Source organism: Bicyclus anynana, chromosome 1 (genome assembly GCF_947172395.1).
Source record: "Bicyclus anynana chromosome 1, ilBicAnyn1.1, whole genome shotgun sequence".
Classification (NCBI taxonomy): Eukaryota; Metazoa; Arthropoda; class Insecta; order Lepidoptera; family Nymphalidae; genus Bicyclus; species Bicyclus anynana.
The window spans coordinates 8,708,750-8,732,113 of NC_069083.1; the positions used below are offsets into that span (position 1 = coordinate 8,708,750).

General features: G+C 36.2%; 1 long non-coding RNA gene across 1 annotated transcript in view; it reads left to right on the plus strand.

The window, feature by feature from the left end:
- LOC128199190 (uncharacterized) overlaps positions 1-23,364 on the plus strand; it is a 106,923-nt gene that overhangs the window by 50,071 nt on the left and 33,488 nt on the right. Inside the window, exon 2 of the long non-coding RNA XR_008251861.1 lies at positions 18,037-18,089. This is a non-coding gene — a long non-coding RNA (uncharacterized LOC128199190). The remainder of the gene's footprint in view (positions 1-18,036; positions 18,090-23,364) is intronic.

Genomic DNA, 23,364 nt, shown 5'->3' on the forward strand with positions numbered 1-23,364 from the left:
GTACTTAATTCTTTTTCTACGTCTTAAGTACAGTACCCCTGACAATGTGTATCCAGTTACAAGTATACTTATGGTGATCATGCAACAAAAAACAACGCTCCCTATGCAATACAATGAAACGCTACACAGCGTCTGCACCGACGAAAACGAGGCCGATTCCTAACGACGGAGAGACGCAGGTGCTGGGTTCGATCCCCGGCTGGGACGATTGAGGTTTTCTTAATTGATCCAGGTCTGGCTGGTGGGAGGCTTCGGCCGTGGCTACCACCCTAGGTACCTACAAAGACGTACCGCCAATCGATGTAGCGTTCCGGTACGATGTCATGTAGAAACCGAAAGGGGTGTTATTTTCATCCTCCTCCTAACAAGTTAGTCCGCTTCCATCTTAGATTGCATCATTACTTACCATCTTAATAACTCTTTACTCAATTCCGAAGTTTAGTTTGTAAGATCGCGTAAAAAAGCACATTAAAATTTAAATTAAATTAAAAATAAACTACTTGTAAATATTATGTATTTAGTGCTAATACTAAATCTAAATCCTTCTCGAGCCCTCCGCACTATCTCTTTGAATGGCTAAACTAATTCCATGCCATAGGTGACAGCCCTGTGACAGTAAACTCGATAAATCTAGATTTGATTTGTATTCACATTTTTCACACAACAAATACCTACTCAGCAACTTAATAAATAAATACATAAATACAGGTAACAGCTTAACTGTTACTTGTACTCGTACACACACAAAAAGTGGTAACGGGAAGTGTAAATGCAACGAGAGTGTTAAATTGCGAAGGGCAATCGGAGGCAATATACAGTAAATAATAAGCGATACATTTTCACGTTACCAGATACCGAATCAATATCATTTGATTTAGATCTGCGTGCGGGCGCGTTGTTACCTATCGTATTGCCGTGACCGTGGATTATTTAGCTCCCCATATCAAATGCCCGTGACTTTGCGTGAGTATCAAGAGCAACATGATTATATAACAACACAATTCTATAAAACAAACTCGAGGATTTGGCTCCAACATACTGGTAGCTATAGCCTGCAGTAGAAGACTTCTTTTATCACGATACGACGCCCTTTGACCTCCTTAATCCGGCCCTACCACAAAATCCGTTCTTAGCGGACACCTACTAACTATAATCTATCTCCCTTTATACGTCAAGCAATTTTCGAGATTTCATGATGGATGACCTTTCGCATATATGTATTAAGATTTACACGAAAATGAAATATCATTAACAGCCTATTTTAATGGCCTACTACAGCGCCCCCCTCCCCTTCCTCCATTTTATATTATATGGAGCTTAGACCCACCACGCTGCTCCAGTGCGAGGCGGTAATGTTAAAGTAACAACCACAATCAGATTCTTACTGATAACGATCGGGACCGACGGCTTAACGTGACCGTGTACCACCATCGACTTCCCAACTTCGAACTAAGTATTGTATTCGAAAATTTCTTAGAAGAAAATTCAGTATCTCATTGTAGCCTGACCCAGGATTCGAACCACTGCGCCAACGAGACACCGAAAACAAGATACACGGAGATAGAAAACCGCTAGACTTCCGTCTGATCTCTTCTCAAACTATTAGCATGGACGTATGCTTGTCTACACGCTTGCGTATTGTGTACTAAACTACTTATGAGACATTGTGTCTATAAGTACAATATCTCATAAGTAATTTAGTCTCGAAGTGGTACCTAGGTACTCGTATATACCAGTGGTAAATATGGTTAGGTTAGCTACGTAGTTACAGCTGATTCTGACCGAATTGAATAAAATCCAATAGAGACCCCAACTGGAAATTAAGCCCTGGAACCATTTGGTTGTATATATAACCTAACAAATTTATATAGGTAATCCTGCAGTACGGGATCGAGAATATACAGCAACTTAAAAATACTGTCAATAAAACGCATGATTAATCACTTTATTTATGTTCACGGCGTGAACACTTTTCACAGCTAAAACTAATCTTTACTGTTGGTTAATTAACATTCATTATTTTGTCTATGTATATATAATAATAATATGTACTCATATGTATTTCGCACTCAAAGATGTCCAAGGTTTTTGGCGCCCAAAATGTAACCTACATTTTACCTTACGTGCTTCGAAATACAAAGGGTTGTTCTTGAATTCCTTACGAGAAGATATAACACCTTATCTCCAGCAAACGTGACCTTTTGAAATGACAGTAAAGTACGAGTATATCAAAATCTCTTACAGACACATTTAGATGTACAAAATATCAGTTCTAATTTAGGTTAAGCTATCTAAAACGTAAAAGTAGATCACCGATGACCTATTGTTACGAATACGGGTGGTATTATAAAAAAAAGAGTTATTTGCATAAAGTTGTTATAACTGCGATACCTAGTATGAATAAGAGCGTGATTGATGACTTGTGTTCTTGAAGAACATTTTTACCGTCACGGTATTTTATCGTATTAGTGGTTTTGTGCAATAATGTTTTGTAGTATATAATTGATAATAAGTTTTTTAGTGTGGGCATGAAGAACATGTCCAAAAACTAGAGAAAAAAATCTTAAAAAATATATTAAAGACAAACTTTTAGCTGAAACTTAAAGCTACCAAACTACGGGTTAATTTGTTAAGAAGCTTGGTCAAGGATCGTTATTTTAAAATTGTACATTTCACCACGATTAGTTCTGTTTGTTATTCCACTTAGGAGAAGCATTACTGTAAATAAAACATGGCCGATTGGTGTTTGCGTTCGTTTAAAACTGGCTAAGGTAAACATTGCAACGGCCAAGAACGGCGCACCAGCGCAATATTACATAGTCGCAACCTGCGCTAAGAAAGCAAGAACAATATCACAATTTTATGGATTATAAACTCTATCTCCTTACAATTAAAGATCAAAATGAATTAGCTATAACCTAGGTAGCTACAAGGAAAAAAACAGAACCATATTGGAACTTAAGCGAGACAAATGAATATGTGAACTTGCCTTGCTGCAGATTTTTTATGCTATGTTATTCCGAGAAACATATTTTTATCTTTATTGCATTAATACCATTTATGTCCATAAACGAAAATGTTAGCATAGTGGGTGTTTATTTTTAATTAAAAGAATTGACTTTACATTCCTAATGAATGGTTTGACTATAATTGCATTTAATTATAATAGTTCCACGTCCCCTCTCCTAAGGTGGGAAGCCTGGCCCGTTAAAATTAGGCTGATAATGATGAAATTCAATTTAGTAATCTAGTAAGTTTATGCGTGAAATACGATGTTTTATTGACGTTAACCTATTTTTTTTTTTGCAGGTAATTTTAGTCATAAGTATGATTAAACATCACAAGCTTAAATTTTAGCTATAAGTTCAATGCCAATTGCCAACACATAGCATTGAGTTTTTTTATTATATCCTCTATCTATCAATGAAAGAATTTTTCGAATCGGACCAGTAAGTGGTACCTGAGATTAGCGCGTTCAAACAAATAAACAAACTCTTCAGCTTTAAATAATATTATTTAAAGTAGGTGTGGTCTATGTTCTGTATGTTAGTAGTGCACTAGAATACAAAACTAATGTCAATGTTATAATGGTTACAATATGAATAAGTTTTAAGCATTAGCATAGTATAAGCATATCAAATTATCATTCCCTGTTTCCCACAGGCTGAATATAAGCAAAATAGCAACATAAAACGTTAAAACCTTAATGAAATATCAAATTTGTTTTAAAACGTAAACGGTTTGGAGCAGGAAGCAGCGTCTGCGAAAGTTAAGCCTGTAAATATCGTTTCTTTTTACTGCTGATTGCGCGGCCGAGACACCTGCGCGCCGTCCAATGAGGCGATCCACAATAACTTTGCTTAGCTAATTATAATTCGTTTTGTACGAAATGCACACTCAATTCTTGCTTTTTTCCCACGTTTTGTTCAGATGATATTCGAAACCGTTTCTCAGTTCTCAATTATTTGCTCACCGGATTCCGTTCCGTAATAAACGTCTCGTGTTTGCGTTTATTGTTGAAATTCACATCCGATTACATCGAATTGGATGAATTCATTTTATTTTACATAATGAGATAGTTTTTTTTATGTTTGATCGTTATCTGCTAATTTAAATTTGCTTGTTTTTGATACGAGTACAATATTTTATACGAATATAAAAGAGTTGTTTACATTGTTACACACTTAAGTCTCGATTATCAAACCCGGAATGACAAACAACTCATCGAAACTGTAAATCATATCAATATATAAGAACATTAATTGTAACTAGATATAAGAAATATTTAAGAAAAATCACATAAAATAATACAGGCTATCATAATTTGCAGTGACGTCTGATGAAGAAATCATATCATAATTTGCAGAGACATGAAAATATCCACGTTTGTAAGCGGTAGGAAAACGACAACTTTTTTGCAGTAGTAGAAACCATATTTTTATGAGTTTAATAGAGGTAAAAAGTACCTAATATAGAATTAACAATATCCAAGTCCATTTTAGAGGATTTTTAAGTAAAACGCGAAAAAATCTACATTTACAGAATTCGTCTAAAACAAATTAATTGAAGGCAATGATCACCCATCCACAACTCCATTGGATTCCCAAAGTCGGAATGTAAATCTGGCATTAAGCTTAATTACCGCGATAAAAGTCATTGGAACTGTGACCAGACGCAAAAGTAATTACATTTCTACTGGCTTTGAATTTTAAACGCGACTGGGTTCAGTTCGCAGTCCACACGCTCTCGGCTGCCCTGCGGCCATCTTACCATCCCATTTCAATTTACAACCTGGCTCTTGCCATTATTTTTAAAAGGAAACACCGAGTCTTATTAATATTTATATATCGGTGCTACCGCGATCACTTTATCGCATCTTAAAGGTCATGAATTGTTAATAAATGGCCAAGGTTGCATTTTTACGCTCATATAGGAACATAAATGTAATCATCAATAGATTACTCGTATTTTAATGGTTTACAGGTCTCTTTGCTTATATGATTGAAAAGAAGCACAAACCCATCACGCTGCTCCATTGCGGGAGTGAGCTGTGATAGCTCAGTGGATATGACATCTGCCTCCGATTCCGGAGGGTGTGAGTTCGAATCCGGTCCGGATTCCCCCAACTTTCAAATGTGTGCATTTTAAGAAATTTAATATCACGTGTCTCAACGGTGAAGAAAAAACATCTTGAGGAAACCTGCATACCAGAGAAATGCGATCCGCATTGGGTCATCGTGGTGGACTATTGGTCTAACCCCTCTGATTCTGAGAGGAGAATCGAGCTCAGCAGTGAGCCGAATATGGGTTAATAATGATGAAGCTTAGAGTAATAATATTTGAGTCAAACAATTTGACTACCTACTGGATTTTTACTGAGAGGTTATTACACCGTTGGATCAGCTTCTACCTTCACACAGGAAGTAAAACTAAAAGAAATTTTAATGATGTTATTTGTAAATTATTATAATATTCTATGATTTTTTTACTGTTGTGCTTCTTGCCGGCTCTTCTCAGCAGAACCTGCCTTTCGAATCGGTGGTAGAGTCTTTACAAATAGTCAGACCTGGTGTATCGTACGTAAAAAGTGCTTGTAAACTAAGCCTACTTGAAATAAATGAATTTTGATTTTTGACTCTGTAACGATTACAATCAGTTGTTACTTTTATATATATTTGACTCAAACCCAGGACCTCGTGATGATAAAGAGACACATCATATGAATATTTATTTCTTTATTTATTTATACGGGATGCTCGGGATGGGAGTACCATAACTTCAAGATGTTGAGAAGGCCACTTATAGGAATCGAATTGAATATAACTAATATTTTATTTACTAAAAAAAGTTTTTATGTTGTCGTAGAAAGTAATTCAAATATATCCGACTATCCCTGTAACACGAGTTATCTATCGAAGCGTTTTAAACGTTTTTAAACGTTATTAATAGGATTTCATAAGGACATATGTTTCTTGAACATTTTGAATTATTTATTGTTAAAGATTAAAACCCTAGAGTTATGGGAAATACTCCCGAGCACCCTGTTTATAGGAGACGACTCGTTTAGACCTGTGTAGTTCCTGTTCCCGTAAGAACACATTATAGACTATGAAACTCGGTGAAGATATAGCTTCCTAATGGTACAAGAATTTTGAAAATCGATTGAGTTAATACGATTTCACAACAAACGAACAAATAATTAAATAAATAAATAAGTTTAGATATATCAAACGGCATTTCGTATTAAAAAAAATATTAATAGCAACCATTTAACTGGCTCTGTATTTAAATGAGTGTGATAATAATGATATTCGACTCATACATTCAATAAAAGTTGTCAAGCAACAAATAAAATAGTAATAAACGTATTGCAGTAATATTATATTCAATGTCGCGCCCAATTACTTCCTATGTGCTGGTTTAAGTGGACGAAACTGGTTGGTAATTTGAAATTATATACACGACTTCCAATATTAATTACTTTGATATTTTACTAAACTGGTTAATAACCCGCAATTATCCACCTGTACTCGATCATGTTGAAGCAAAAAATCTAAGTGTGACTCAGACTCTCATCTATAGTTACATCCAAAAGTCGGACGGAAAGACAAACCAAAGAAGTTTTTATTACATTACTTCGTACGCGTGGAATTTAAATTTTTCCGGGATAAAAGGTAGCCTATGTGTTAATCAAGAGTAAAATCTCAGTTCAAATTTCAGCCAAATTGGTTTTGTAGTTACGGAGTAAAAACATCCAAACAAACATTTATACAAACTATCGCGCTTATAATATTAGTATGATTATGAAATTATGATAATGCGTTTTTTTGTCGGTAGCAGTTTCCTTGAAAATTGAGTCCACTCAATCAACAAAATCAAGAAATCTATGTATTTAGAAAAAAAGGTCTATACATTCTGTTTAAACTTTAATACTCACAAACCTTACAAGGTTAACACATTGCCAAAATTCAATAATATTAGTTATAAAAAATCGCAGACTTTTAGTGCCTACGAAATGTTTTCATAACGTTCATGCCTATACGTGTTCGGATTTCAAAATGTAAAACTTGTACTAGCAGTAATTTAATACATATTATCATAATACTCCAGTAGTGTAAGGGCCAGGCTCAATAAAAACACAGCTTTTGGCAAAATTGGCTTATTTCTTTGGATACGTGTGTGGTGACCGTTGCTCGGGTGGAGGAAAAGTCGTTGGTTTTCAAATTGGTTGTCAACGAGTGACGTTTTGATTTTTCTGACATTAAGTGACGTTTGCTGTCACCACACGCGTTCCATTTCACCATTTATTTAAACTATATACATAATACATTTAGGTACATAATATTATTAATACGCGTCGTTAACAAGTAGCTCTCCGTATTTTTTTTCAATAAAAAATATATATTTTTTCTTTGATAAAACACTCTTACAAAGAACCTAATCGATATGACGTGACTTACAGTCCATATATTCTCTATAACCTTAATAGTAATAGAGTGAGTAGTGCATTTATACGAGTATTGTATTTATAGGATAGAATGTAGGTAGGTAATCCTCTAGCGTTGCAAACTGATACACAAATCCTTCTAGTGAATTCGAGACGCCTGCATCTTAGTGCACGTTGAATTAGAGAGCTCAGTTTAGTCTCGATTGTTAGGTAGGACTTGGTAGCCACTGGTAATTCGATCCAGTTAAAATTCAAGCGAAGCAAAAAGTACTACGTATAGCGTCAGAAATGATTTATCGAAAAATTACGGGCCACGTCAGCAGCGATAAGCGATGCGAACCACGAATAGCGACAACAATTAGTGAATCAATTAAATAATGCATGCGGTGATGCGCAGTGTGACCAGCCCCTGCAATCTGTAAAGTAACAGCGTTGAGACATCGTTCGTTTCCATGACAACTTCGTTGTTAGTGATATTTTGACATCCTATAAATATAAAGTTCAAATTCGAATAAGACGTATTATTGGCAAAAGACTCATCGACGACTGTAAAATACCGAACACACTCAGGGCTGAAATGAAACTGACTGAGTAGGACCAATCCTATAATATAAGCAAACACCTTACCTACAAGGAATAATAGGATACATTCAAAGAAATGATACAAAGAAATCGAAGTACACATATTTCTTTTCGGTCTGCACAGTTTTCACGTTTACGTATGAACTGAACGCCAGAAATTGATACAGCGAATAAGTATTATAGTAAATGTTAGGCTCGTCCGGGGAAGTACTACTGCCATACTTATTTCTGCGATCAAGCTGTATAAGCTTAACCAGTAAGGTGTTCCGATTTGAAGGATAGATATGATTTTTTATTACTGGAGCTATAACATTATGCCTCAGGTCGCTAAGCAACGCTAAATAAAACGTGTTCCTAACAAATGCGCCCTGCAAAGTGTTGTTTTGTTATTGGCGATGGTTTCCACTTAATGTGCCGTCTGCTGTTTCCATCAGCTATTACTATGTGAGAAAAGGAACCAAAATTAGTCATATAAAGTCTGGAGCGGAAACAACTCCTGCTCCCGATGGCTACGCCCGCTATTCGCATCGCCCGCGTTCTCATGGCCCGGCGATAAATCGTTACATTGCGTCGCTTCGGGAACAATATACCGCCTTCGTCTATTAATATTTCATGTTTGTAAGCTCTCCTAAGCTGCATACATAATATTAGTTTAAATAATAATTTGAATGTACCTTTATTATTCGTAGCTTAAATTACATGAAACAAGCTTTCTTCGCATACATAATGTACTTATGTTTATATTGTACCTCTCTTTATTATAATAACCTACTTGGTTAAACTCTATATAGCACACACACAATATAATTGTGTGTGTGCTATATAGAGTTTGAAACCAAAAGTGAATTTAATAAACCAACAAGACACAAAGGTGATATAAATCAAAACGTGCAAAGACAGTCTTATTGCCTTAAAGTGTAAACCTGTTCGTTTTGGTGACTATTCCAATATAGCAGATAATTTTAAGTTTATCAATTAATAATTAATAATATATAATTTAATTTTAGTAATAATTTTTGTTTTATCAATATTTTATATAATATGATGCACAACATCTACGAATCGGCATCAGTATTACAATAAGACCGCTATTATCAAATTACAATGAGCGTCATTAAGACGTTAGCGCGGCGTCTAAGGTACTTGTTTCGTGGCGCGGAGTCTAACCCAGGGTTAAACCATTTATAACATAACAACAGATTAGGACGAAAGGAGATGGTCCAAAATTGTATGGAACCTAGGTCCAGTCATTGTACCCTAGCGGAAATAAAAGAATTTTTTTTTAACTATACTTGATTATACAAATCTACGAATTTGCTTTAATTCTTACGAAATAGTATTATCATTATCTCAGTATCATTATCTTCCAAGAAATGCAACACTATTAAGGTTAATAATGACGGATTGATGACGTTTTCAATGCAGTAGTCGATTTGACGTTTGATGTCAATTGTCATGTCATAATTGCTTTAAGGGCGCCATCTTGATATAGCTCAAAAACATGGGTTTTTTATTTCTTTTTATTTAGTTACATTTATTCACTTTAATAAGATAAGATCCTTGTATTTTTAAAATTTTAATGTTAAGGGCTCAAAGTTAAATTAAAGTCTGGAATAACATTATTATATGCTACTTTTACTGAGACATTCCCACGGGAAAGGGACGAGGGTGGAACCGCGGGGCACAGCTTGCTATGCATAAAATCCAACTCACGTTTCCTGTCGTGAACTGGTATGCTAACTCATATACATACGAGTACATGTTTTATTAATCACCGTGTAATATTAATCATATAGGTATCTATGTTATTAAATATGGTTTATCGCATCATATAAAACAACTAGATACAAAGTCAGCTTATACATCAACTCGCAGAGGCCTGCGACTTCGTTCGTTCATTAAAATCAACCTTAACAGATAAACATATTGAATATTAAAGATTTTTCTTAAAACTTTAAGAGAGGAACAATAATTCCGTCTAACACTACAATGTTTTATACTATAGATATGCGCGCACTAGCGCGTCAAAACTGAGGCACACAAAAGTGGCTAATTGTCTTAATTTCATTTAGTCGCACTTTATACAAAGAAAGTTATTTAATTAAACAAATATTACATAAATACTGTCTACACAGTCGAGTGGTGTGTTCAGGAATTGTAAAAACTACATATACATAAATATAAAAGGTAAGTAAACACAAAATTGTGCATAATTATGTGCTCAATGGAATAGCTAAATTCGGATCACTTTTTTCGGTGATTTTGTAGGCACGTAACATACGGGTAATAAATAGTATAAAATAGTTGGTCTTACATGAATTTTGCGAACAAACTCTCAAAGGAACTTTTACTGCTTTTGTCATTTTGCAATGACTCATCGCTCCTATTGTTCGTAGAGTGATTTTATAATCTAAATATAGAGGTAGATAATCCTCTATAAATGGACTACCATCTAATACAAATATTTAGAGTGATTTTATAATCTAAATATAGAGGTAGGTAGATAATCCTCTATAAATGGACTACCATCTGATACAAATATTTCATTCGATTCATACCAGTAATTCCTGAAATATGCGATTTCAAACAAACAAACTCTTCAACTTTATAATATTATTACAGCTTTATAACATTAGTATAGATATTGGATGCACAAAGTGCACCCTGTCTGTAGACATCTATGGAGATGCGCGCCTTAATCACACTTCCTTTGCCGGCAGGTGCAAATAAAAATATGCGTTAGACGGGCTGCTATTGGTCGCTCGGTGTGGGATGCGCTGGCGTCCTATGGCGGGAATTGTGCAGCTGCGCCTTGTCTGTAAATAATATAACGTTGCCTCCTGCTAAGGAAGTTGCTGTTTAGATAGATTGCAAAAAACATATCTACAACAAATGAGCTCACATCATGACCATGTGAACTACGTACGTACGTGTATTAATTTACTCTCCTTTAGGTACGTATATGCAATTATTATACAACTATAGTGGACGCCCCGCGGTTTTATCCGCATAGTTGCCCCATCTATAGCCTGTGTTACTCGCTGATGATGTAGTTTTCAATATGTGTATAATTTTTAAAATCTGTAGCAGAGAAATAATTTACTCACATTCGCATTTAAATCATTTGTATTACTTTGTAAAGTAAATTGTATAGAATACCTTTATAATTTACTCTTGTACGTAAAGATTGTTTTTTCTTGTATTGTCATTACTCTCACGGGGTCATTGTTTGTAGCAGGTTAGAGATACAGCGTTCCTTACACGCTTCTGTGAGAAAACCGCAGTTTATTTACCTTTTATAGCTGCAACAATACGCTAAAATTGTTTTTTGTTAAGTTTCTGTAATGAAAAATTATGTTTTTCTTTCTTAATAGCAACCTGTTAGTGTACATCACCATGCCACTGAGAACACTTTAAAGCAGTCCCGGTGATGATCACTGACATGTGATAGTGATAGTAATCATTAGAACTTGATTAACATAACAGATGCAAAAATTAGGATCACTAATTGGAGCAGTGTGATGTAATGACCACCGACGGAGAGGCCTTTCATCCGAAGGACATCCACTGCAGGACTTAGGCCTTTTGTATGGACTTCCAACTATAACGATCCTGATCCGCCTCTATCCAGCGACCATTCAATCACTTAGGGACTTCAAATAGACCTCTAAGAATCTAAAATGAGCTAATATCTCAATTGGTTATATAGCTTGACTCTATAGGTACTCAAACCCACGATCCAGTCACATATAGAATATATATCATTAACAACCCTTGGCTCACTGTTGAGCACGAGACTCTACTCAGGATGAGAGGGGTTAGGCCTGAGTCCATCACGCAGGCCTAACGCGGATTGGCAGACTTCATGCACCTAGAGAATATACAAAATTCTCAGGTATGCAGGTGTCCTCACGATGTTTTCCTTCACCGTTTGAGACACGTGATATTTAATTTCTTAAAACAAATGAAAACTAGACCGGATTCGAACCTACGCCCTCCGAATCGAAGGCAGAGGTCATTTCTACTGGGTTATTACGTCTCAATACTATTATTATTATAGACTAGCGGACCCGGTCAAGCTTCGCTTTGACTTATGTGCACTTTTCCAAACCCTTATTTACTCTACTCCAACCCTACACCTACCCTACGTCTACCCTACATCTACCCTACGTCTACCCTACACCTACCCTACGCCTACCCTACCCATACCTTACTCCTACCCTACACCTACCCTATACATATTAAAATTCAAATTATTACGAATCGTGTGTATGGGAGTCAAAATTTTTTTTAGTCTTTTTAATTTTTTCTCGCCGTAAAACCATCCTAGAACTTCAACGAACATTTAAAAAAAGAATTGGCCAAATTGGTCCAGGCGTTGTAGAGTAATGCGCTTACCAACGCATTTAGCGATTAATTTTTATATTATAGATGTATATAGACTAACACTACTGTACTGGACATTTTTTTTTCTTTACTACAATCTCACCTGATGGTAAGTGATGATCTAAGATGGAATCGGGCTAACTTGTTAGGAGGAGGATAAAATCCAAACCCCTTTCGGTTACTTACTGTACTTACATAAAAAAGTTCCTTACGATTCAGTTTTTTTGTAAAGATGATAGATGCGTTTGTAGGTTCGTTCGCCGGTCGCGTGACCAGGAACATGACAGCGACGGGACAGCGCTGCGGAGCGGCCGGCGGCTGGCACCGACCCACGCCGCTGCGTCACGCGATGCCTCCTGCCTCGAGCCGCATCCAACAACAACGTTCCCTAACAATATTATGTTAGCATTATAACAACTCGTTTGATGTCGTCAGTCCACCTGGTCGGCCAACACTGCGCTTACTAGTGCGGGGTCGCCATTCGCACAACGTCAGGGTTCCCAACTTAGGGGTTTCCCCCCCAGATTTATGGGGCAAATGAGTAAAATGGGATTTTTAGGGGTATTTTCAGGGATTTATTGACTCTTTAATATTTTTAAATTGATGATAATTTTAATATTTCTTTCTTGAGCTAGCGACTTATAATATTACGTTATTCTACAACCACTCAGGCAATTTTCATCAAATAAAAAAAATTGTTAAATTTATTAATTGTCAACATGTATGATTTCAAAAAATCTGAATCTTCAGATAAAGACGTAATTTTTTGTCTGTACTAAATATAGACTTTTGAAACATATTACAACATAATTATTATTTCTAAATTATTATGAATTTATATTTTTAGGGGGACAACTCAATAATTAAGGCGATTTTAGGGGTTTTTGACACAAACTTTAGGGATAAATATTATGGAGAGTTGGTAACACTGCCCAACGTCCATCGGCTCTTCGAACTATGTATTGCCACTTCAGCTTCGCAACTCGTTCAGCTATGTCGGTGACTTTGGTTCTTCTGCGGATCTCCTCATTTCTGATTCGATCACGCAGAGATACTCCTCACATAGCTTTTTCCATCGCCCGATGTGATTCTAACTGACGACATAAAACGAGTTGCAAGGATTCGCTGGATGCAGGTGGCTCAGTATCGTGATGTTTGGAAGTCCGAAAAAAAGGCCTATGTCCTGCAGTGGACGTCCATCGGCTGATATGATGATGATGATGATGATGATGATTATAACAACCATGTACGAATAAATCCATATTTTTACTTATATTATAAACTAGCGGACGCGACTTCGTTTGCGTGGAATTCAATTTATAACAAATCCCTCGGGAACCATGGATTTTTCCGGGATAAAAAGTATTATATGTGTTAATCCAGGCTATAATATATCTTAATACCAAATTTCAGCTAATTCGGTTCAGTAGTCGAGGCGTGAAAGAGTAACAAAAATTAATATCATCAAAAACATCAGTTTTCGCAAATCTCGGGAAACCGTGGATTTTTTCAAGATAAAAAGCCTATGTGTTAATCCAGAGTAAAATCTCATTCATACATACATCCAAACAAACTTTCGCGTTTATAATATTAGTAGAATAGTTAGCGGACACCCGCCACTTCATCTGCCCTCAGACCTCCTTAATCCGGCCCGGTCACAAAATCCTTTCTTGACGGACGGCTATTCTAACTTTAGACATAGAAAACATATTAAAAAGTATATAGACTACCTTCCTGCCAAATTTCATGCGGTGTTCGATGATACATTTCTGTTTTAATGTATTTAGATTTCTTTGGAGAGAAGTTTCCATAACTCGTTTCTGAACTATTACATAAACGTAGTCAAGGGTGCGCAGATACAAGATACAAATACATAAAAAATTGGGTATCTTTCTTCTGGAAAAAAGAAGTGCTGTTTATTTTAATCTCGTCTTGCGAGAGATGACCCACTGCGTAAAGCTAAAGTAGAAGTAGAAGCGTGTTTATCTATTGAGTAAGTCATCATCATCATCATCATCATCATCATCATCATCATCATCCATCATCATTAACAGCCGATGGACGTCCACTGCTGGACATAGGCCTCTTGCGTGGACTTCCAAGCAAAACGGTCTCGAGCCGCGAGCATCCAACTGATGTATTGAATAAGTACATTGTCTAAATTCAATAAATCAGCGTCACACACAGCATCTTACACAGACGCGGTCGTTTATTCATCTCCATGCGTGCACGTGACGTTACTCTACAGACCGCATCGCTTTGATTAATGTTAATTACTCTTTTATTTCTTATGTCTACGAATCAGCATCTAATCTCGGCGAGAGATCATTAGTAAGACGGATCAAGTTTTTTACGGCCCATCACTTAATCCCGTACCCGCTTAGTAAAAAAGAGGATACAGTCACTGTAATTATTATCATATTTGATGATTACTAACCAGACTGTAATGATTATATTGAAAAAACATTTATAACACGCTGCTGTACTGCTCTATAAAAAATGTTGAGTACTTATACGTAAATAATATATAGGTACATGAAAATATCCGTATTTACTATTTGGATATACGACATAGGATCATCATCAACACTACCAGCTTATTTGAATATTCTAAATTCAGTGTCAGGCAACTTCACTATCTTTGACTATGTTAGTTACCTAGCATATATAACAAATCTATCATACTACATCTACATTTCGTATTCCGTAAAACCGATTGTTAAAAAAATCACAATTTCAACAGGGCATTGTCATCTACCTACTCTATGATATCCACGAAAGGTTTTTTACCTATAGTAATTCCAATTTGGATCAGTTAGCATTAAATAAATAGTATAATATTGTATGTTTTTTTTTAAAGAGCAACAGCTGTTGAGATTTGCTGTTTTCTTCTCAGGAGAACCTGCCTTCCGAACCGGTGTTAGAATCTTTACAAATAATCAACTGACGTATCAAAAGTGCTTGTAAACTGAGCCTACTTGAAATAAATGAATTTTGAATTAACCATTAAACCAACGAAGCAGCCAGGTAGAGGATATTTGATAGGTAGGTTACGTGATACGTGGTTATCAATATAGAAGACAATCAAGTAACATCACGATTAGAACTGGCAATTGTTATGTCTACGTATACCTATACGCTACATACTATTGTCACACGTAGTTGAGACGAGCCTGATCCAACTAACTAGAAGCTAGGCCACACAAATCTTGACCGCATTTGAGGTCATGCCTTTGTCCTGCGTCCCACCAATCAAAGGACGTGTCGGTTTGAGAAAGACTCATGTTACTGTGGTGATAGTGACGAAGCTGAGGCGCTTATACAATGTTTACATAGGTTTACATATTGTAAATACTGCATATCGAAGTTAACAAGATGGTACACATAAGTGTCGTTAGATTACCTATACAACTACAAGTATAATGTACATTCCAAGTGAGATATAACCTGAGAACAAGGTGCCGCAGAGCAAAGCAAAAACGTGTGTGAGTACGGAATATCTTAAAACAAAAAATCTATTTTAATACGACTTTACTTTTAAATATTTTGTACTAGCGGACCCGGTCAAGCTTCGCTTTGACTAATGTGCACTTCTTCCCTATCCCTACCCTACACTACCCTACCCCAACCCTACCCCTACCCTACACTACTCTACACCTACCTGCATAAAGCATAATATGTATAAAGATAATACGGTTAAGAAGCGCACGAATGATACAGGTAGTTAGTATCCAAGGAATAGTTAAGGACTAGGTTACAAAATAAAGCTAATAAAGCTTAATGAGTACCTACAGTCAGTTTAGCATTTAAAGTTTTGAAGATTATAAATCAATTTTAACAGTCAGATTAACATGGCCGTTTAACGATTTTACTTGATTTCATTATTAATCCCCAATGCGACCAAGGTTAACGTTCATTTTAGCGGTGAAACAATAAAAAATGTCAATGATTGTTACGCAAAAAATACTGCCTTACGCAATATTAATCGTTTAAGTGTCTGACCTGACCGCGTTTTGTTCCACAACTCCAATACTTTTTCTTTCACAGCAAGTGCCGTGAAATTGTATTTATTAATCCGAATCAAAGTTCGTTGGAATGAATACAACAGTTGCTTGGTCTGCCATTTCAAATTATTTAGACATCTAGAATAATACAAGACTGTATTAACTAGTTTAGACTGCGTGCCATTTCATTTACATTATTGTTTGTGGTTCCGTACGATTTATTAATTTACTTATCTAAATACAATTAACATAACATCTTGACATTATATTTGCAATATAACTGTTGAGTTTCTTGCCGGTTTCTTCTCAGCAGAACCTGCCTTCCGAACCGGTGGTAGAATCTTTACAAATAGTCAACTGACGTGTCAAAAGTGCTTGTAAACTGAGCCTACTTGAATTAAATGATTTTTGATTTGATAAAGCAGATGTCTCATGTCTTTATGTAGTTTAATGTACCAAATGAATACTTTATAATCATGAGAAAAATGTGCAAGCCTATTACAGCAAAATTTGTACATAAAAACTGTATAGTGTATCACATTTGCAAATATTTTTTTCTCATATATTTGAAGTCAAGGCAATGTTTGACCGATTTAAAATTTCCAACGCTTAAATTTCAGTCTCCGATATTTCTATTGTACAGTGGCCTTGATTAATAACTTAAGTACCTATCAAGAGAGCTCGTTAGAGAAATTTCAAAATCTTATATTAATTACAATCTTTGTTTAATGAACTCCGTTGCTCAGCTGAGGCTGGCAGTACACGTTTTATAAAATATGAAGCCCGTTTTACTTATTTATTAAAAATATAAATATTACCAGCCTTCACCCGCGTAGTTCCCGTTCCCGTAAGAATACGGGGATAAATAATTATCGCCTATGACACTCATAAATAACGTGGCTTTCTAGTGGTAAAAGAATTTTCATAATATGTTCAGTAGATCCAGAGATTACCCTCTATATCTAATACCACAAACTTTACCTCTTTATAGTATTAGTATGGATAAGCATACTTGGCCAACCGTCTGGATTTGTACTTGCTCTAGTACTTATAAGTTTTATTTTGTATCAATTTATTAATAAAGAACCATTACCAAATGTATCAAATCAAAATCCTCTACCAAAATCCTTGTCTAACCTGGGTTGGCGACATTCGGTGATAACGCCTGACTATGTTAGGTAATGATGAAGAGCTGAAGTAGCAATGGGCAGGCCAAATACTTTGAGGAGCCGATGGACGTTGGAGTCCCAAGGTGCTGGATTGGCGACCCCGCACCGGAAAGCGCAGTGTTGGTCCCAAGCGCAGCGGGTTGAAGTGAGAAGCTGGATGGTGGCGGAAACCGTTCTCTTTGAAAGTCCATGCAAGAATTCTATGTCCAACAGTGGACTCCATCAGCTATTAATGGTTATTTCAAGGAATGACCGTGACTTGTAATTCTTCTGATTTGTTCACTCTGGAGTTATGTACTGAAAAATTCCAAGAAGAAAGAAGAGCCCAGTATTTCATAGCCCTAACCCTAATCGTGATCGGAAGCCACATAGGCTAACCACTGAACCAACGAGGCAGTCAAATACAAACAAACAAAGCTTCAATCTTTTAATACAATCTTTGTTATAGAAAACGTGTCAGATGGAACACAGATTATAAAAACGTCGCGCAAACAAAAGTAGGTAAGTAATTTCCCTTCGCTTGTGTTCATTTGTGTCGTATTTTATTACGTAAGTAGCTTCTAACAACATTAACGATCTAGATCGAGGTGTCGTATAACTATAGCTACTTATACCTAATAAATTATCGTTATCAACCCATATTCGGCTCACTGCTGAGCTCGAGTCTCCTCTCAGAATGAGAGGGGTTTAGCCAATAGTCCACCACGCTGGCCCAATGCGGATTGGCAGACTTCACACACGCAATGAATTAAGAAAATTCTCTGGTGTGCAGGTTTCCTCACAATGTTTTCCTTCACCGTTTGAGAGACGTGATATTTAAATTCTTAAAATGCACACTACTGAAAATTTGGAGGTGCATGCCCCGGACCGGATTCGAACCCACACCCTCCAGAATTGGAGGCAGAAGTCATATCCACTGGGCTATCACGGCTCATAAATATGACGTATCAATATTGTACTCGTAATCTAACTAATTTATGTAACTACTTAACTTGTTTTTTTTTAATAAAAGAATATTAATTGACATATCTTTTAAATATGACCAATATTTCCATTCCCCTCTACTAGTCGGGAAAGACTGTATTAGGAGTGGGTACGACAATACACCAACGGGGCGAGGATCGAACCACCACCCCTCGGTGATGAGTCCGACCGTTCTTACCGTTGAGCTATATTAACTTACTGTGAATACTTTACTTAAGAGTAGATATGTGATATGTTTCACTGTGAGACATCGTAATCATTATAAAGGCTCCTACGGTCTGAGTAGGAGGGTTTGTGTTAAGCAAAGTGATAAATTCTTCATGGGAGTGACACACATAACTCGTAGTTCCCATGTTTAACACGGGCCGATTTATGTGACAACTGTTAGCCCATAAGTTGAAAATTGTTATGTAGCACAATAACTTTGTGAATTTTGGGCATATTTTATTAACTGTTTGGGTAAATATTAATTCGCTGTAAAGAATACGATTGTGGATTTGTTTGTCGATGATTTGTTGTGGCTCTTCTCAAACCGAGGAGCGTTTGGAACCCTCGTAACTTTAATTTTAAGTTTTCGACTTTAATTACCACTATAATGACATAACATGACGGTTCAAAAGTGCTTGTAAACCAAGTAATTTAAATTTTACGAATTTTGAATTTGAATTTAATTGTAAATAGCAACTCTTTCTTAACTTCCTTGATTAGTCCACTGGGAAACGAATTGAAATTACTCTAATTCTTTTACTCGATCCCAAAAAAGGAATTAATAACATTAATTAGAAAGCGAAGCAAGATTAAAAGCCACTCTTAAAACCTTTAAACTGAAACGCCAAGCATTTGGTACATTAGAACTAAAAATATCTGTGATAGGTCACATAAAACATTTTGAAGTTTGAATGTATGGCGACCAAAATTTGAAACATTCGAAATAACGCAGAAGTGTTATGACTCCTTTTCTTAATTTATGTCACAACTATTCAAATGTCATGTCACATTTTATAAACAATGTTGCCCCTAAAGTTTTGACACTTTAGCCCCGAGATGCTGAGGGACAAATAAATTTAATTCTTGGAATGTAACTTTCGTGCGGACCACATTTCATGTCCCGAGCCCTTAATATTGAAGGATTAAGACTCGGTAAGACAAGGGTCAACCGTTGGATCTTGCGAAATCTGGAAAGATGTCCCCAAAATATGCTAGCTACGAATGTTATGTCATGTTACGGAATATTACTCTGTTCCCATAAAATCTTTTGTTTAATAAATTTGCATTGAGTGAAACCTAATATGAACAGTTGTAGATCTCCTACTCGTATATGATGAGGGTTTTTCTTTAGTTATAGGTAGTTGTAAGATGTAGGGACGGATAATTCCTTAGTGTGTTTAACTAAAGGATGATTAGCAAAGCAGAAACATCATCTTTAACAACCCTTATTCAGCTCACTGTTGAATATCAGTCTCCTCTCAGATTTAGAGGGGTTTAGGCTTTTAGTCCACGACGCTGGCTCATCGCGGAATGGCAGACTTCACACACGTCGTGAATTATGAAAATTCTCAGTTATGCAGGTTTCCTCACGATTTTTTTCCTTCACCATTTGAAACATAGTTTTAAATTATCTGACGGTGAATCAATTAATTAATTAAGTACAATGTAAAATATTTCGGGGATTGATGCAAACCACGTGGCTTTCTAGTGGTAAAAGAATTTTCAAGATCGGTTCAGTAGATCCAAAAATTACACCCTACAACACCACAAACTTTACCTCCTTATAATATTAGTATAGATAAATATCCCAGATATATTATTACCGTAGTCAAAACTTCATTGCATTCTCAAGTTTTCCAGCGAAGGTTTTCCAAATGATAAGTCTTCTAATTTCTGAATTTTAAGCTCATTGTGTCAAGGTTGCCGTTTTAGATATGATTAATGTTATTTTCCATCAGCTACTACACCTTCATATATATTATATTATAATAGATTTACTTGTTACTTCATGAGAGTAATCTAATTGTCAAAAATTGCACTAGTGCAAGGTTATACGAGGTATACCAATCCAATAACGTACCATGTGTTACAGTAATACACAACTGGGCGATTATCATCGTCGCTAAAAGTATAATTGCCTCGTGGGCGGCGGAGGTGGCACCTGCTCATTGATGCCCACAGCCAACGCGGCCAGTCGCCCACGACAATCACTATACACTATACAATCATTCCAACTGTATTAGTTCTGCTAGCCAAGTAGGCGGCTGTAACTCGCAACTCATCCCCTCATTATTCTTTTGAGCAGTGAATTCATAATGACAACATTGGTCATGTGACTTGGAATGACGTGCACTTCATATGAATAAAATTGTCTACTTTATAATGAACTTGTGCAGGTCATGCCTGTATAATGGTATAGTATGGCAAGTTTTTTGATGACACTACCATGATATGCGGGCGACGGGGGAAAAGACTGCACGGGTGTGAAATCGTTTTTGACGGCCTCCGTGGCGCAGTGGTATGCGCGGTGGATTTACAAGACGGAGGTCCTGGGTTCGATCCCGGCTGGGCCGATTGAGATTTTCTTAATTGGTCCAGGTCTGGCTGGTGAGAGAACCGAGAGGCTTGTGGATTTTCATCCTCCTCCTAACAAGTTATCTCGCTTCCATCTTAGATTGCATCATCACTTACCATCAGGTGAGATTGTAATCAAGGGCTAACTTGTAATGAATAAAAAAAAATCGTGCGTAATTAGTTACTTAGTAACTTAGCGGGGGTAAGTGAGGTGCATTAGTCGTGGGTTTTTCATTCATCGCTACACGCCCCCCGGCCCGCGCGGTCCATCGGGAGTGTTACGAACGAAGTTGCCAAGCTATAGGTCAGCCCATGATGATCAATGTGGATTTACTCGAGCGTCGCGGAAACCTTTGGTAGATTAGGTGTTAAGAAGAATAGATGTTTAAATACTATTTTCGCTTTCAGTGGTGGGTGGGGGAAAAATTACAGATTTTCAATTACGTTATTAATCCGCCTTGCGGATATCGTTAAAATATATTTTTTGTTATTTCGTGATTACTTTCTTTAAAATAAAATTAAAATCAACCACGCTCGTAGCTCGAGATCTCATATTTTGAATTGAGGGACAAGTACGATGTCTAGAAAATTGATTAACTAACTCTACCGAAGTAAGTACTTAATAAATATCGGTCTACTTTTACTTGCCCATAATAATTGAATGTTATGTTTTACAAAAACTAAATGTAACAATACAGTAGGTACCAGAAACTTTCGTAACTCCATTTCCACAGATTATACAACAATTTCACACAATTGCCTGGTTTATTGTTCAATTGAAGTCTTCTAAAAAGTCGAGTTTCCTTCAACAACCATTTGCACAAAGAAAAACGTTTTTATTGTAGTTTTTGCTGGCTTTATTGTTTGGTCTTTCGCGAAAATATCATTTAAACGGTGAATAAAAACATTGTTTGGGTAATATTTTGTGCTGACCTCTTTGAAATATAAAGTGAAAATCTAGTGACCTCGTTCCTTTAAACCATAGATTCTCAAAGTGTTCCAGGTGGATTGGTAAGTAGGGTCCACGAAAACCACGTAAGTGGTCAATGAGAAAAAATTTCAGAGAGTTTGGAAACCTCTGCTTAAATTATATGCTTATATTAATTAAATTTGAGGTAGATATTTCAAGTTCTTGCGCCCTTTATACCTGTTTATTTCTGAAACTAGTTCTTTAGTTTATTTATCACTTGGTTCGATTAGAGGTGGTACAAGATAAGAGTTCCCAGCCAGACTAACAACAAAAATAAATTGTGGTAATAAGGAATTGGGAGGTCAGCAAAATTGGGTCCTTTCTAGTACGTACTTACATCCCGTTTCTCTGAAAGCATGCAAATGCAGTGTTTTCCTGATTTTATCAAAAAGACAGGTAAACGAAGAGTTCCTGTTATTAAAAACATTAAGTTTTTTTATAGTGTTAATGATTATTTATAAAAATGATAAAAAAAATCATGTTAAACTGCATAATACGAACGTGTACGAACTTAGTTTTAGATAAGTTTGTAAAATGGTTGTAAAAAAAGAAACCTTGGCTGAGTTTGTTGTCGTCTCGTAACTTTAATTTTAATTTGTCACCTATAATTACCACCATTAATTTAAACTAAATTAAGACATAACTTGACCTTTCAAAAGTGCTTGTAAAATAAGCATAATTAAAATAAATTAATTTTGATTTTTAATTTAAACTTAACATCATGATAATCATCAACAGATAGCCGTCCACTGCTGGACATAGGCCTCATATAGACTTCCAAGCCATGGTCTCGAGCCGCCAACATCCAGCGGTTCCCTGCAATTCTTTTGATGTGAAACGACGCTACAGTGGCCATAGACGAGACACGTAGTTCGCAGAGCTGATGAACGTTGGGTCCTAAGGTGCTGCAATGACAGCCCTGCGATAAGTGCAGTGTTGGTCGACCCTAGTTGAACCAATGACATTAAACATAATACAATCCAAATATTTCCAGTAAAAATGGCCTAATCTCAAGATTTCATGTCTCTATTGTAAGATAAAATAAAGAAAACCTTGAAAACAACAGTATCTACCTAGAGGCTAATTGTTTTCATGTCTGAGAACAAATTCGATGTTCTCAGAACTGGCAGACAAATATCATTCATACGTTTCATTTGATACACATATCCATTATCCAGGCTTTGTTCCAGCTATTAAGTAACGCCTACCACTCAACTCGTCGACGCTTGAATTGGATTAGTGACTTCATATGTCTTGAGT